The sequence below is a fragment of the Mesoplodon mirus genome (assembly GCF_964341445.2).
Source record: "Mesoplodon mirus genome assembly, chromosome: 4".
Taxonomy (NCBI): domain Eukaryota; kingdom Metazoa; phylum Chordata; class Mammalia; order Artiodactyla; family Ziphiidae; genus Mesoplodon; species Mesoplodon mirus.
This window is the reverse complement of record NC_138979.1, coordinates 146,815,592-146,829,948: the sequence shown is the minus strand read 5'-3', so window position 1 is coordinate 146,829,948 and position 14,357 is coordinate 146,815,592.

The following is a 14,357-nucleotide window of genomic DNA, read 5'->3' as shown; positions in this document are numbered from 1 at the left end:
TCTGCCTTGGAAGCTTTGAGACTTAAACCTTACTCTAACCTGGTACTTTTGTTTCTAATGACTTAGGTGTGCCGCTCTCAGAAAGCTTTCACATTCTTAAAAAATAATTTTCATAGTAGAAAATCTTTGCATTTGAGGTAAATTTGATTTTTGGATGCAGCCAAAAATGTAATTTGAAGTCAAGTTGATTGAATTTTGTGAGTAATGCATATATACCTATATGAGAGCTCTATAAAAGTAATAAGCTTGGCTATCCTAGGTAGCTTTCATCTAACCGAAGGTGATTCCAAAGAGGAATTCAAAAAATATTTTGAGAAGTGGATGCATTCTTGGAATAAGCATAAAGCTCTCCAGGAAAATCATGTTCTTCTACATTTGGAAGTTTGGGTACATTTGTTTAAAAAAAATAGTTGCTTAATAGACATGACATATAAAATAATGTGGTCTAGGACTGCCCTGGTGGTGCAGTGGTTGAGAGTCCACCTGCCGATGCAGGGGACACAGGTTCGTGCCCTGGTCCGGGAAGATCCCACATGCCGCGGAGCGGCTAGGCCCGTGAGCCATGGCCGCTGAGCCTGCGCGTCCGCAGCCTGTGCTCCGCAGCGGGAGAGGCCACAACAGTGAGAGGCCCGCGTACTGCAAAAATATTTTAAAAAATAATAATAATGTCTTTATTTGAAAGGAGAATGGCTGTGGGATTATTATATGTAATAGAGTACTCATAACTTAGGGGTAAAGTCAGAGAGGTACTTTAATCAAGCCAGAAATACCTTCAGAAAGGTGCAAAATAAAGATGCTGTTTAAAAATATTTGAAAGCACAGCACAATTCAGGATTTGTGTGGGTGAAATTTCTCACATTAAATGCCACTGTACATAGAATCATTTACTCAGAATTTTACAAGATGTTTTTGTGTTTTCTTCCTCGTTCTTTCTTCAGCTTGCCCCTCTTCAGTATTTCACAGCCTTAATTGAATAAGTACTTTAAACTAGATATGAAACCTCTGCTCTCATATAAATATTTTAATGTGAAATGGCCACCTTTTTTTCTTGTAAAGTATTTAAAGATCTTCATTAGTATTTAATTTTTTTGTGTGACAGAAGGGTGTATGTCATTATTTTGTAATCAAAGATGGAAATATATGATTTTTCTTATACAACAGGTTCTTATTAGTCATCCATTTTATCCACAGCAGTGTATACACGTCAATCCCAATTTCCCAATTCATCCCACTACCACCCCCCCACCACTTTCCCCCCTTGGTGTCCATACATTTGTTCTCTACATCTGTGTCTCAATTTCTGCCCTGCAAACTGGTTCATCTCTACCATTTTTCTAGGTTCCACATATATGCATTAATATATGATATTTGTTTTTCTCTTTCTGACTTATTTCACTCTGTATGACAGTCTCTAGATCCATCCATGTCTCTACAAATGACCAAATTTCGTCCCTTTTAATGGCCGAGTAATATTCCATTGTATATATGTACCACATCTTCTTTATCCATTCATCTGTCAATGGACATATAGGTTGCTACCATGTCCTCCTGGCTATTGTAAATAGTGCTGCAATGAACATTGGGGTGCATGTGTCTTTTTGAATTATGGTTTTCTCTGGGTATATGCCCAGTAGTGGGATTGCTCAGTCATATGGTAATTCTATTTTTAGTTTTTAAAGGAACCTCCATACTGTTCTCCATAGTGGCTGTATCAATTTAGATTCCCACAAACAGGGCAAGAGGGTTCCCTTTTCTCCACACCCTCTCCAGCATTTGTTGTTTGTAGATTTTCCGATGATGCCCATTCTAATTGGTGTAAGGTGATACCTCATTGTACTTTTGATTTGCATTTCTCTAGTAATTAGTGATGTTGAGCAGCTTTTCATGTACTTCTTGGCCATCTGTATATATATGATTCTTGTCAGAGCTAAAGATGTTTTAATTTTTTCCCTTTCTCAAGGCATCACACAATCAGAAGTTTATGAATTATCTTTATATATCTTCCTACACTGAGTGTAGTACAGAGTAGATGAGATCATGTCTCCTCTTTAGCACTTACTATAAAACATTTACAGACAGTGCAGCTGAACTCACGTTGAACAGATATCCTGTTAAAGGCAAAAAAGTTGTGTATTTTTCACATTTTGAGAAAATGGAAGTCATGTCTGATATTTAGGGGAAAATGATAAAGTCTTCCAATTATGAAAGGTATCATAGTGCAGAAATTCAGCAGCTGTGAATAGAGGCAGAGAAAGAGTTAGAGATCTTAGGGGAAGGAGGCAAGCATGTTGCAAAATAAGGTATTGCCTGAGAAGAAGAATTGAAGGAAGGCATTTAAAAATAAACGTAACATGAAATAGACCTGCTTCGTGAGTGAGGGGGAAATCCATGAGATTGGGAGTGACGAGGTGGTGGCATGAAGGACTGTAGGCAGGAAAATGAATCCCCACCCTGACTCTTGGTAGGCAGGTGTAGGAAGTTTTAGGAAGGGGGTGGCTTGGGAAGGAGATTGTTCTGTTAGTGGTTCTAAGAGTAATGGTGGGTAAGAATGTGAGGGGAGAGGGAGAAAGTAGCTAGTAAGTTACTGAACAATTTAGTGTTGTGTTTGTTTTTAAATTTGAGGCTATACAACCGGTCAGTGATAGAACTAGGACTTGAACCTCAGAGCCCCATATTCCCTTCTCTACCCTCCGTTGCCCCCATAAAGATCAATGGATAGAGAAACTAAGGATGAGAAGTTGTGGTACTATCATCATCATCATCACCACCACCATCAACATCAACATCATCACCATCTACTGGTTTTATTTCATATTTTATGTAGAACAACTTCCTGGGTACTAAGGCTACTAACGGGAAGAAATCACATTACCTGCCTTAAGAGGGCAATACAGACTAATCGAAGACTTTGTGCTTTATAAAAATGGGCCATAATGAGGACTCTTTAGTTTACCTGTAAGGAAGAAAAGGTGCAGCATTTTCAGAAGTGGTTAGCAAAGAAGAGATGGATTTGGAAGCAAAAGACATGCAGATAAAGGCCAGGAACCAATCTGGTCCAGTTGTAAATACTTAGAGACAAAAATTAGCGCCTTGAATAAAAGATGTGAAAGAATGACTCAAATAAATATAAGACTTAGACCTTTCCTCATGACTTTGTGGGAAAAGGAGAAAGAGAAGCTGTGCAATATTGGGATGTATTAAATATTGCTTAGACATAAAGGCCAGAATGTAATCCTTCGTATCTCATTCTGCTCCCAGCTTGAGTATTTCATTTAAATTACAATAACAAGTCATACTCAGCATAGTACATACATTAGCTCATTTAATCCTCAAAGCAACCCTCTAAGTAGCGGGTGGGTGGGGGGATGCTATTATTATCACACCACCCATTTTACAGATGAAAAAACTGAAGCACACAGGGACACACACAGGAAGTAAGTTCTAGATGTAAGATTTGTCCCTAGTAGACTGGTGCCAGAAGTCTCATCTTAACCACTGCACGGTACTGCTTCTCTAATTTGTGAAAGATAATGGGAAACCTGGAAAAGAGCCTGGGAAGATAAAAACAACAATCAAAGGGGTGGGAAATAGATATCATAAAATTTAAAAGAAAGGATTTGTTTAATTTGGAGAATAGCTATATAAGATGTGTGTTTTAAAAATATATGAAGAGATTTTGAGCAGTTATTTTCTCATATAAATCCCAGCCCTGGATGACTCCAATCATTGGCCTTCTCCATTCCTGCTCCAGGGTGGCTGAGCACAGCTGGAGAAAATTAGAGTCAGATCAATTAGTACCCTCTACACCTAGGATCCATAGCCTCGCCCTACCCTTCCACCCTGCCCAGCAGTCTGAACCTCTTCTCTTGTCTGCTCACTCTTTCTGCCGATTTTAGTGACCCCTCAAACTTTCAACCAATTCTCCCCTTTTGGAAGATCACTTTTGCTCCTACTTCACAAAGAAAATAGAAGCCATCAGATACATATACCCTCATATTTTAGCCATCAAATGTAACAAACTAAACTGAATTTATACCAGTTCTCAACTCTGTCTTTCCAATAGTAAAGAAGCTGGTCCCCTCACCAACCTCAGGACCCTCATGCTATCAATTATCTCCTTTCTGTGGTATCCTTAGCCTTTCCTGCTGAACCAAATCCTTCCCATGAGCTCTTAAGCATTCTTACTTAAAAGGAGAAAACAAAACCTCTCCAATTTATTCATCCCTTTTCTCTCCCTGAGCTCCCACCCTTCCACTAAACTTGTCAAAAGAATTACCTGCACTTTATCAGATCTAGATCCTGGTCCATAATGTTCATGGTGCAAGAAAGTCACTTATGCAACTCAATTTTTCCCCAATCTCCTGTTCTGCCAGATGGTAGAAACTTAAGATGGGCTTAAATAAGCCCAGGCTCTATGGGCTTATTTAGCTCCAAGGCCCAGGTGAGCGTCAGTCTTCAGTGGTCATCTGTTTGTACTGAGGCACCCATTGATCTGTTTCTGGTCACATCCACAGCGGGCTGTATGAATTATCCCCACTCAGTCTGAGAGGACCCAGGGTTAACTTAGACAGCTTTAGAGCCCTTCTTTGGACACAGAAAGATTATTACTCTATCTCAGCACCAATGGAGGGCTGTGGCAACCCCTATAATGCTGTCTCAGGCTGTTTTTTATTTTTTATTTATTTATTTATTATTTTAATTTATTTATTTATGGCTATGTTGGGTCTTCGTTTCTGTGCGAGGGCTTTCTCTAGTTGCGGTAAGTGGGGGCCACTTTTCATCGCAGTGCACGGGCCTTTCACTATCGCGGCCTCTCTTGTTGTGGAGCACAGGCTCCAGATGCGCAGGCTCAGTAATTGTGGCTCACGGGCCTAGTTTCTCCGCGGCATGTGGGATCTTCCCAGACCAGGGCTCTAACCCGTGTCCCCTGCATTGGCAGGCAGATTCTCAACCACTGCGCCACCAGGGAAGCCCCTCAGGCTGTTTTTTAAAATTAGTTTTTAATATTTTTGATTACTTGAAAATTGTTAGTATTGTTGGGTCAGTAAATCAAAATAATACATAAAGTATATGTTGGGGGTTCTACTTATGGAATGGCACTGAGGAGCTCTGTGACCTGCTCCCCAGTGAGACAAGCGTAGCTGGTGAAAATTATTTTAAAAGCAACCATTTGAAGCGTCTGGAAATTGTAAGAGTAAAACCATGCATAATGGTTGGTCAAATTCATTGCATCTGTCTTCACTAATCAAGGTCATTTTAAGACTTACACGTCCTCCAAGCAGCACATGGCCTAAACAACAAGATGTCTGCCTGAGTTATTTTCCAAGAACTTGGAGTCAGCTGCATCTAGTTTGAGCTGGGCTGATTAAGACTGGATAGGATTGCCAGCCCTCCAACTGGGTAGGCATGAATGTCCTCTCTGTGACCTTTTGACGTCAGAGGGCTGAAAACTCCACCCTCAGATGGTGCTAAGGGCCTCCACGTTTGAACTGCAGAGGCCTGTAGTTAGTTACACCTGCGCAGAAGGACAGTTAACAACACCTTTTTCCAATCACACCTTTCCCTACACTCCCCACGCCTCAGACCGCCCTGCTTCTTTATTCGTTATCCCATAAATACCCGTGCCCTTGCCTTTGGGGAGGCAGGTTGGAGAGTCGTTCTTCCGTATCCTTGCTTGACTGCCATGAGAATAAACCCTCTCTCTGCTACACAGCTCAGTGCCTCAGCGTTTCGCTTGCTGTGCGTTGGGCAAGATGAACCTGGTTTAGTAACAAGAGCATACAGCAAATGAAGAAATAGTTACGCAAGAAAGTCTGCTATAACTCAGTAAGAACAGCAAGAGTGGGTAGAATTTGAATTATAACCAGCTCCTTCTCTCAGCTTATTGTGACAGAAACTCCACTTCAGGTGAGTACAGCCGAGAACCCAGGGCGCCCTCTTTCCCCAGTTCCCATTCCCGCACTGTGGTGCTTCCTGAGAGGAGCAGGTACCGAGAACTTCTCATCTTTCCAGCTACATGTTGCAGAGACTAAATTCCAGGTGATTGTGGCCATAGAGATTGGGAGTTCTCTTCTTCCGCCTGGTCCCCATTCACAGGGTGGGTGCTTAACCTCAGTGCAGCATGCTGGGAATACTGGGACTGCGATTGCCCTCACCCAGCTTGTTGTAGGGCAGAGCCTCCATGCTAGGAAAGACTAAGAAGCTGAGAAGATTAGAGGCTACTGTCCCCACCACTGCCTTGCTCCTAAAGCGGGGTATTACTCCAAAAGAGGCAGGCACCCCAAAGAAGAAGACCACTCTCTTCCCCCAGCTTCAGAGCAGTGGTCAGGTGGTTTTTTTTGGTTTTTTGTTTTTTTGCAGTACGCGGGCCTCTCACTGCTGTGGCCTCTCCCGTTGCAGAGCACAGGCTGCGGATGCACAGGCTCAGCGGCCATGGCTCACGGGCCTAGCTGCTCCGCGGCATGTGGGATCTTCCTGGACGGGGGCACGAGCCCGTGTCCCCTGCATTGGCAGGCGGACTCTCAACCGCTGCACCACCAGGGAAGCCGTGGTCAGGTGTTTTGATCAGTGGTGTGGACAGGCCTTTAAACAGAGAGTCCTGAAGATTCTCCCTAAGGAGCTAACTATATTTGAAACGAAGTGTGGGGAATTTCAAGTCTAAGGGCATTTTTAGAAACAGTACTTTTTTGTGTAAACAAAATTTGGGGGGCTGATATCTTCTTGAGAGATACAAACTAAACTGTAGGTCAGCTAGTTTACCAGAGAGAATCAGGGAAAGACATGTAAAAAAATATATCATTTGTTGAGCAATTTCACTTCTTCCAAACTAGTTTATAAAAATATTCACAAATGGGAAGAGATTTAGAGATGATTATCACTGTGTTATCACTGAGAATAATCAAAACACCCAATGATAAATGGTTAAATAAATGAAACGTTTATACAAAGAAATTTTATGTCGTCATTGTGAATTGCTTTGTACACATTTTAATAAGTTGGGAAAATCCTCATAATTTTAACTTAAGCAAAATTCTGAACTGAATGTTCAGTGTAACGCCTCCTTTTTAAATGAATGCACACACATAGAAAAAGACTAGACATAAATATTTCAGTGTTAACAGTGGTGATATCATTGTTCCATATTTCTGGTTATACTTGTACTAGTTTCATAGGGATGCCATTAAACAAAGTACCACAAGCTAGGTGGCTTAAAACAACAGAGACTTATTGTCTCCTAGTTCCTGGAAGCTAGAAGCCTGAAACCAAGGTGTTGGCAGGGCTGTGTGCCCTCTGACGCCTGTAGAGGGAACAATTCCTTGCCTCTTTCTAGCTTCTGGTGGTTTGCTGGCACTCTGGCATTCTTTGGCTTGCAGCTGCATCACTCTAATCCTATTTTCAAATGGCATTCTACTTGTATGTCTGATATAACATCATCTTCCCACCGTGTTTATCTATGTGCTCAAGCTACCCTCTTAAAAGAACACCAATCGTATTGCATTAGTGCCCACCCAAATGACCTAATCTTAACATGATTACATCTGAAAAGACTCTATTTCCAAATAAGGTGATGTTTACAGGTACCAAGGGTTAGGTCTTCAACACATCTTTTTAGGGGGACACAATTCAACCCATAACAGTACTGTACTACATTTTCCAAATCTCCTGCAATAATTACATACTCATTATCAGGAGTGGCTAAGGGATCCAGCTTAGGGGTCATACTAACCTGATGTAAAGCTAACCTCCACCACTTAACAGCTGTTTGACAGTGAGCAAGTTAACCTCACAATATTTCCATTTCCCCATGTGTAAAAGAAGGAGAATAATAATACCTATCTTAGAGGATAGTATATGTGATGCACTTAACATTGTGCCTGATCCTTAGCCAGGCATTTACTGTGAATAGTTACTATTATGGCTGAAAGAAAAATAATAGACAAATGCTACACAGAGAGGAATAGAATGAGGATTGAAAAGAAGCAATTAGAAGGTAATTAGTGGCTGTAATGAGTTGTTTTAGGAGCCAGCCTGTAACAGACACCAGGTACCTTAGTGATTAGGAAGTGAGAAATTGAAGGTAGCAAATAGAGGCCAGTCTCTTATAGACTTGGGCTATAGGAAGCAGAGGAAGACAACTAGAGGAAACAATGGAATTATGTTTTATATTACTAGGGATAACTAGCACGTATTTAAAAATAACGGGAAGTATTGGGGTTGGCCAAAAAGTTCGTTTGTCTTTTTTCCGTAGATGGATCTAGTAGCGCTTAGTTGTCTTTAACTTCGTTCAAAACAGTTTTGTTAGATTGTGTTGTGACAGCTCTCATATCAGCGTGCATTAAGAAAAACTTACCAAAATTGGTGAATTTTTGTGTAGCTGTTTTACTATTGAAGATGGAAGAAAAGCAACATTTTCGGCACATTATGCTTTATTTCAAGAGAGGGTAAAAACGCAACTGAAATGCAGAAAAAGATTTGTGCAATGTATGGAGAAGGTGCTGACTGATCGAATGTGTCAAAAGTGGTTTGTGGGCTTCCCTGGTGGAGCAGTGGTTAAGAGTCTGCCTGCTAACGCAGGGGACACGGGTTCGAGCCCTGGTCTGGGAGGATCCCGCATGCCGCGGAGCAACTAGGCCTGTGAGCCACAACTACTGAGCCTGCGCGTCTGGAGCCTGTGCTCTGCAACAAGAGAGGCCGCAATAGTGAGAGGCCTGCGCACCACAATGAAGAGTGGCCCCCGCTTGCTACAACTAGAGAAAGCCTTTGCACAGAAACGAAGATGCAACACAGAAAAAATAAATTAATTAATTAATAAACTCCTACCCCCAACATCTTCTTAAAAAAAAAAAAGTGGTTTGCCAAATACCGTGCTGGAGATTTCTCGCTGGACGATGCTCCACGGTTGGGTAGAGCAGTTGAAGTTGATAGTGATCAAATCGAGACATTAATTGAGAACAATCAACATTATACCATGCAGGAGGTAGCCAATATACTCAAAATGTCCAAATCAAGCATTGAAAATCATTTGCACCAGCTTGGTTATGTTCATCACTTTGATGTTTGGGTTCCACATAAGTTAAGTGAAAAAAAACCTTGACCGTATTTCCACATGCGATTCTCTACGGAAACGTAATGTTCTGTTTTTAAAACAAATTGCGATGGGCGATGAAAAGTGGATACTGTACAACAATAATGTGGAATGGAAGAGATCGTGGGGCAAGCGAAATGAACCATCACCAACCACACCAAAGGCCAGTCTTTATCCAAAGAAAGTGATGTTGTGTATATGGTGGGATTGGAAGGGAATCTTCTATTATGAGCTCCTTCCAGAAAACCAAACGATTAATTCCAACAAATACTGCTCCCAATTAGACCAACTGAAAGAAGCACTTGATGAAAAGCGTTTGGAATTAGTCAACAGAAAACGCATAATCTTCCATCAGGATAATGCAAGACCGCATGTTTCTTTGATGACCAAGCAAAAGCTGTTACAGCTTGGCTGGGAAGTTCCAATTCATCCACTGTATTCACCAGACATTGCACCTTTGGATTTCCATTTATTTCAGTCTTTACAAAATTCTCTTAATGGAAAAAATTTAATTCCCTGGAAGACTGTAAAAGGTACCTGGAACAGTTCTTTTCTCAAAAAGATAAAAAGTTTTGGGAAGATGGAATTATGATGAAGTTGCCTGAAAAATGGCAGAAGGTAGTGGCACAAAATGGTGAATACTTTATTGAACAAAGTTCAAGATGCCTTTTATTTTTACTTAAAAACCGAAGGCACTTTGTGGCCAACCCAATATATGGATGAAGATAAAATAGCAGTGAAAGTTGAAGTCAGGCATTGAGAGGGGTAGGTAGTCAATCTTCTGGATAATATAAGTATTTAATATACTATCCAGAAATTTGAGTATCTATTAAGGATTTTGAAGGCTTTTTTTTTTTTTTTTTTTTTTTTGCTGTATGTGGGCCTCTCACTGTTGTGGCCTCTCCTGTTGCGGAGCACAGGCTCCGGACGCACAGGCCCAGCGGCCATGGCTCACGGGCCCAGCCAGTCCACGGAATGTGGGACCCTCCCGGACCAGGGCACGAACCCGTGTCCCCTGCATTGGCAGGCGGACTCTCAACCACTGCGCCACCAGGGAAGCCCTTTAAGGCATATTTTTGTCTTATCATTTTTTAAACTCTGAAAGCTTACCACCCTTAAAAAAAATAAAAGATTTAACTATTTTAGAGCAGTTTTATGTTCACAGTAAAATTGAGAGGCAGGTAGAGAGATTTCCTGTATACCCCTTATCGCCACATGTTTGGAGCCTCCTCCATTATCTATCTGTATCCTCCACCAGATTTGTTACACTCAATGAACCTACATTCATACATCATAGTCATTCAAAGTCCACAGTTTATATTAGGGTTCACTCTTGGTGTTGTACATTCTGTGGGTTTGGACAAGTATATCTTGACATGTATTCATCATTATAGTGTCCTAAAGAGTAGTTTCACTGCCCTAAAAATCCTGTGCTCCACCTATTCATCCCCCAACCACCAACCTCTGGCAAGCAGTGCCTTTTTACTGTCCCTGTGCTTTTGTCTTTTCAAGAATGTCATATAGTTGGAATCATACAGTATGTAGCTTTTTCAGATTAACTTCTTTCACTTAGCAATATGCATTTAGGGTTCCTCCACGTCTTTTCATGGCTTTATATGCTCATTTATTTTTTACACTGAATAATATTCCATTGTCTGGATGTACCATGGTTTATTTTTCCATTCACCTACTGGAAGACATCTTGGTTGCTTCTATATTTTGTAAATAATGAAAAAAGCTGCTATAAACATCCATGAGCAGTTTTTTTATGTGCACATAAGTTTCCAACTCATTTGGGTAAATACCAAGGAGCATGACTGCTGAAATGTATGGTTAGAGTACATTTAGTTTAGTGAGAAACTGCCAAACTCTCTTCTAAAAAAGATGTTTCATTTTGTATTCCCACCAGCAATGAATGAGAGTTCCAGTTGCTCCACGTCCTCATCTGCGTCAGCATTTGGTGTCGTCAGTGTTTGGGGTTTTGGACATTCTAATAGGTATGTACTTGTATCTCATTATTTTAATTTGCTTTTCCCTGATGACCAATGATGTATAGCATCTTTTCATATGCTTATTTGCCATCTGGATATCTCCTTTGTGTCTGTTCAGGTCTTTGGCCCATTTTCTGAAATGGGTTGTTCATTTTCTTATTGACTTTTAAAAGTTCTTTGTGTATTTTGGATAACAGTCTTTAATCAGATGTGTCTTTGCAAATATTTTCTCCTAGTTTGTGGTTCGTCTCTTGATCTTTTCAACATTTTAAAAACGCATTAATCTAACAGTTTTAAGGCTATGATGAAAAGACAGAGTTGCTATTATCATTAGGAATATTACCCTTCCCTAAGGTACATTTTGGAAATTGTGGGGGGGGATTTTGGGTGTCATAATGTTATTGGTATTTATTGAGTGGTATCTAAGAATGCTAAATGTCCTACAAAACATATGAGAATACTGCCTGAAGCAGAGTTGTCCCACATCCCATACAATTATCAAATATCCTACCAAACATTGAAATAGCTGACATCTATGAATCATTATGTAATTTTAGAACTTTAATCCATTCTTCATAGAAATAGTTTTTAAACATGGTTTTATATACCCTGAAAAGTTTATTTAAATACAACTTTTTTATAAATAAAAAAATGTGTATTTGTTTTAGATTTTTATCAAGCAGTATTCACCATTTTGAAAACTTTCATCACAATTTGCTACATTTCTTGAGATAATGAATGGGTCATGAAGAAAGCACTCTTGTATCTGTCTACACTTGTAGCTATTGTAATCACTGATTCTACATTTAGGTGTAAGCATCTAACTACTTCACTGTTTACTTTGCAATAAACTACTTGCCACAGAATAATAGATGAATGCTTGACAATTTGCCAAGAGAAAAATCTGGTACAAAAGGGTACATACTATATGACCCCATATGAAGTTCTAAAATTGGAAAAATATATAGTAGAAAGAAATAGAAATTCTAGTTTTGAGAGTTCCCACATGTTCATTCACTATGTCCACCTTTTCCTTTAAGCCCTGAATCATATTTATAACAGGTGTTTTTAAAGTTCTTACCTGGTATTTCAAACATCTGGGCTATAAAAAGTACTGCTTCTCCTGGATTATGGTTGGTATTTCCTTTTTTTTAATCCTTGTCTAGTTATCTTAGATTATATATTTTACATTGAGACAGTGCATTGTAGACAATGGATTTTGTGTTTTCCTTTAAAGGACATTTTACTTAAATTACCAGTGGGTCCTTTAGATCCTTTCAGACTTGGGTTTTTTTTTTTTTAGAATCTATTCTTTTTTTTTTTAAATTAATTTATTTTTTTTGCTGTGTTGGGTCTTCATTTCTGTGCGAGGGCTTTCTCTAGTTATGGCAAGCGGGGGCCACTCTTCATCGCGATGTGCGGGCCTCTCACTATCGCGGCCTCTCTTGTTGTGGAGCACAGGCTCCAGATGCGCAGGCTCAGTAGCCGTGGCGCACGGGCCCAGCCGCTCCTAGGCATGTGGGATCTTCCCAGACCAGGACTCGAACCCATAGTCCCCTGCATTGGCAGGCAGACTCTCAACCACTGCGCCACCAGGGAAGCCCCCAGACTTGGTTTTTAATCTTTGAGCCACTCTAGTTTTGGCCTTAGTCCCAGGATATGACTCTTGTTTGGGCGCATGATTTTCATTGCCAAGTTACAGTCTCTTTATTGTCTTAAATGAATGCCCAATGTTCTCCATGAAGTCTCTCCACTCTGCTTGGACTATAACTCCATCACCCAGTCCAGTATGATATCAGGTATCTGTATTCATTCATCTCCCAGTTTTACCATAGTCACCCTCTCCTAGGGCTCATGGCAATTTTTTCTATATATTTACACCCCAGTTCTGTAACAAAGATCCATGGGAGAACCCCCAGGCAGACTTCTGTCTCCCTCCATCACATAACTCCTTTTTCTCTAGTACTCTGGCCTGCAAATTCCAGTTTGTTCAGCTGCCTTGAACTCTGATCTCTACATTCTCAGCTTGGGAAGAATACCATTCTCTACCTGGGCTCCATGTCCCAGTGCTAAAGTCTGAAAAATAGCCCTAGGCAGAAAGACTGAATACTTTATATAATACCTATGCATATAGGGCACTTAGCATGATGCCTGCCCAGAGAAAATGGTCAATAAATGCTATTTTTATTATGAAATCTATATTTAGTAAAATATAGCTACAAATTTCATTTTAGAAAAAATCTGTTATTAAAATATTTCGAGGGCTTCCTTGGTGGCGCAGTGGTTGAGAATCTGCCTGCCAGTGCAGGGGCCACGGGTTCGATCCCTGATCTGGGAAGATCCCTCATGCTGCAGAGCAGCTAAGCCCGTACGCCACAACTAGTGATCCCGTGCTCTAGAGCCCACGAGCCACAACTACTGAGCTTGCGAGCCACAACTACAGATCCCACATGCCACAACTACTGAAGCCCACGTGCCTAGAGCCCGTGCTCTACAACAAGAGAAGCTACCACAATGAGAAGCCCGTGAACCGCAACGAAGAGTAGCCCCCACTAGCCACAACCAGAGAAAAGCCCGTGTGCAGCAACAAAGACCCAACGCTGCCAGAAACAATAAATAAATTAATTAAAAAAAAATATTTCAGGGCTTCCCTGGTGGCGCAGTGGTTGAGAGTCCACCTGCCGATGCAGGGGACACGAGTTCGTGCCCCAGTCCGGGAAGATCCTGCATGCCGCGGAGCGGCTGGGCCCGTGAGCCATGGCCGCTGAGCCTGCGCGTCCGGAGCCTGTGCTCCGCGACGGGAGAGGCCACAACAATGAGAGGCCCGCGTACGGCAAAAAAAAAAAAAAAAAAAAAAAAAAACTTCAAGTGATCTCAGTTTTGGAAAACAAACTTGCATTGATAGCTGAAAAGATATTTATTAAATAATACTACTAAAAATTTTTACCAAACTATGATTATAGTGGTCTTCAGGTAAAGACATAATGAGATAAATTATTATAATGTATTTTTTAAATAAATGATAAAAAAAAACACAAAAGAGCACGGTTAGCAGTCTGTGAATAGAGGGGGCAGGTCCCTCCACTTGGCCTTGGATGGAGTAAAATCATTTACCTATTTTTCATTGCAGTGGACCCTCTGGTTTTTGGGACTATTGGCTGGAAGTACTGTCTTCTCTGCCCAGTAGCCTCTGAGTGAGGCCTGAGTTACTGGCCTGGGCTCCTGAAAATACACCACCATAGGAGTACTTCTAAATTGTGTGTTTGAGTAGTTTAACTGAA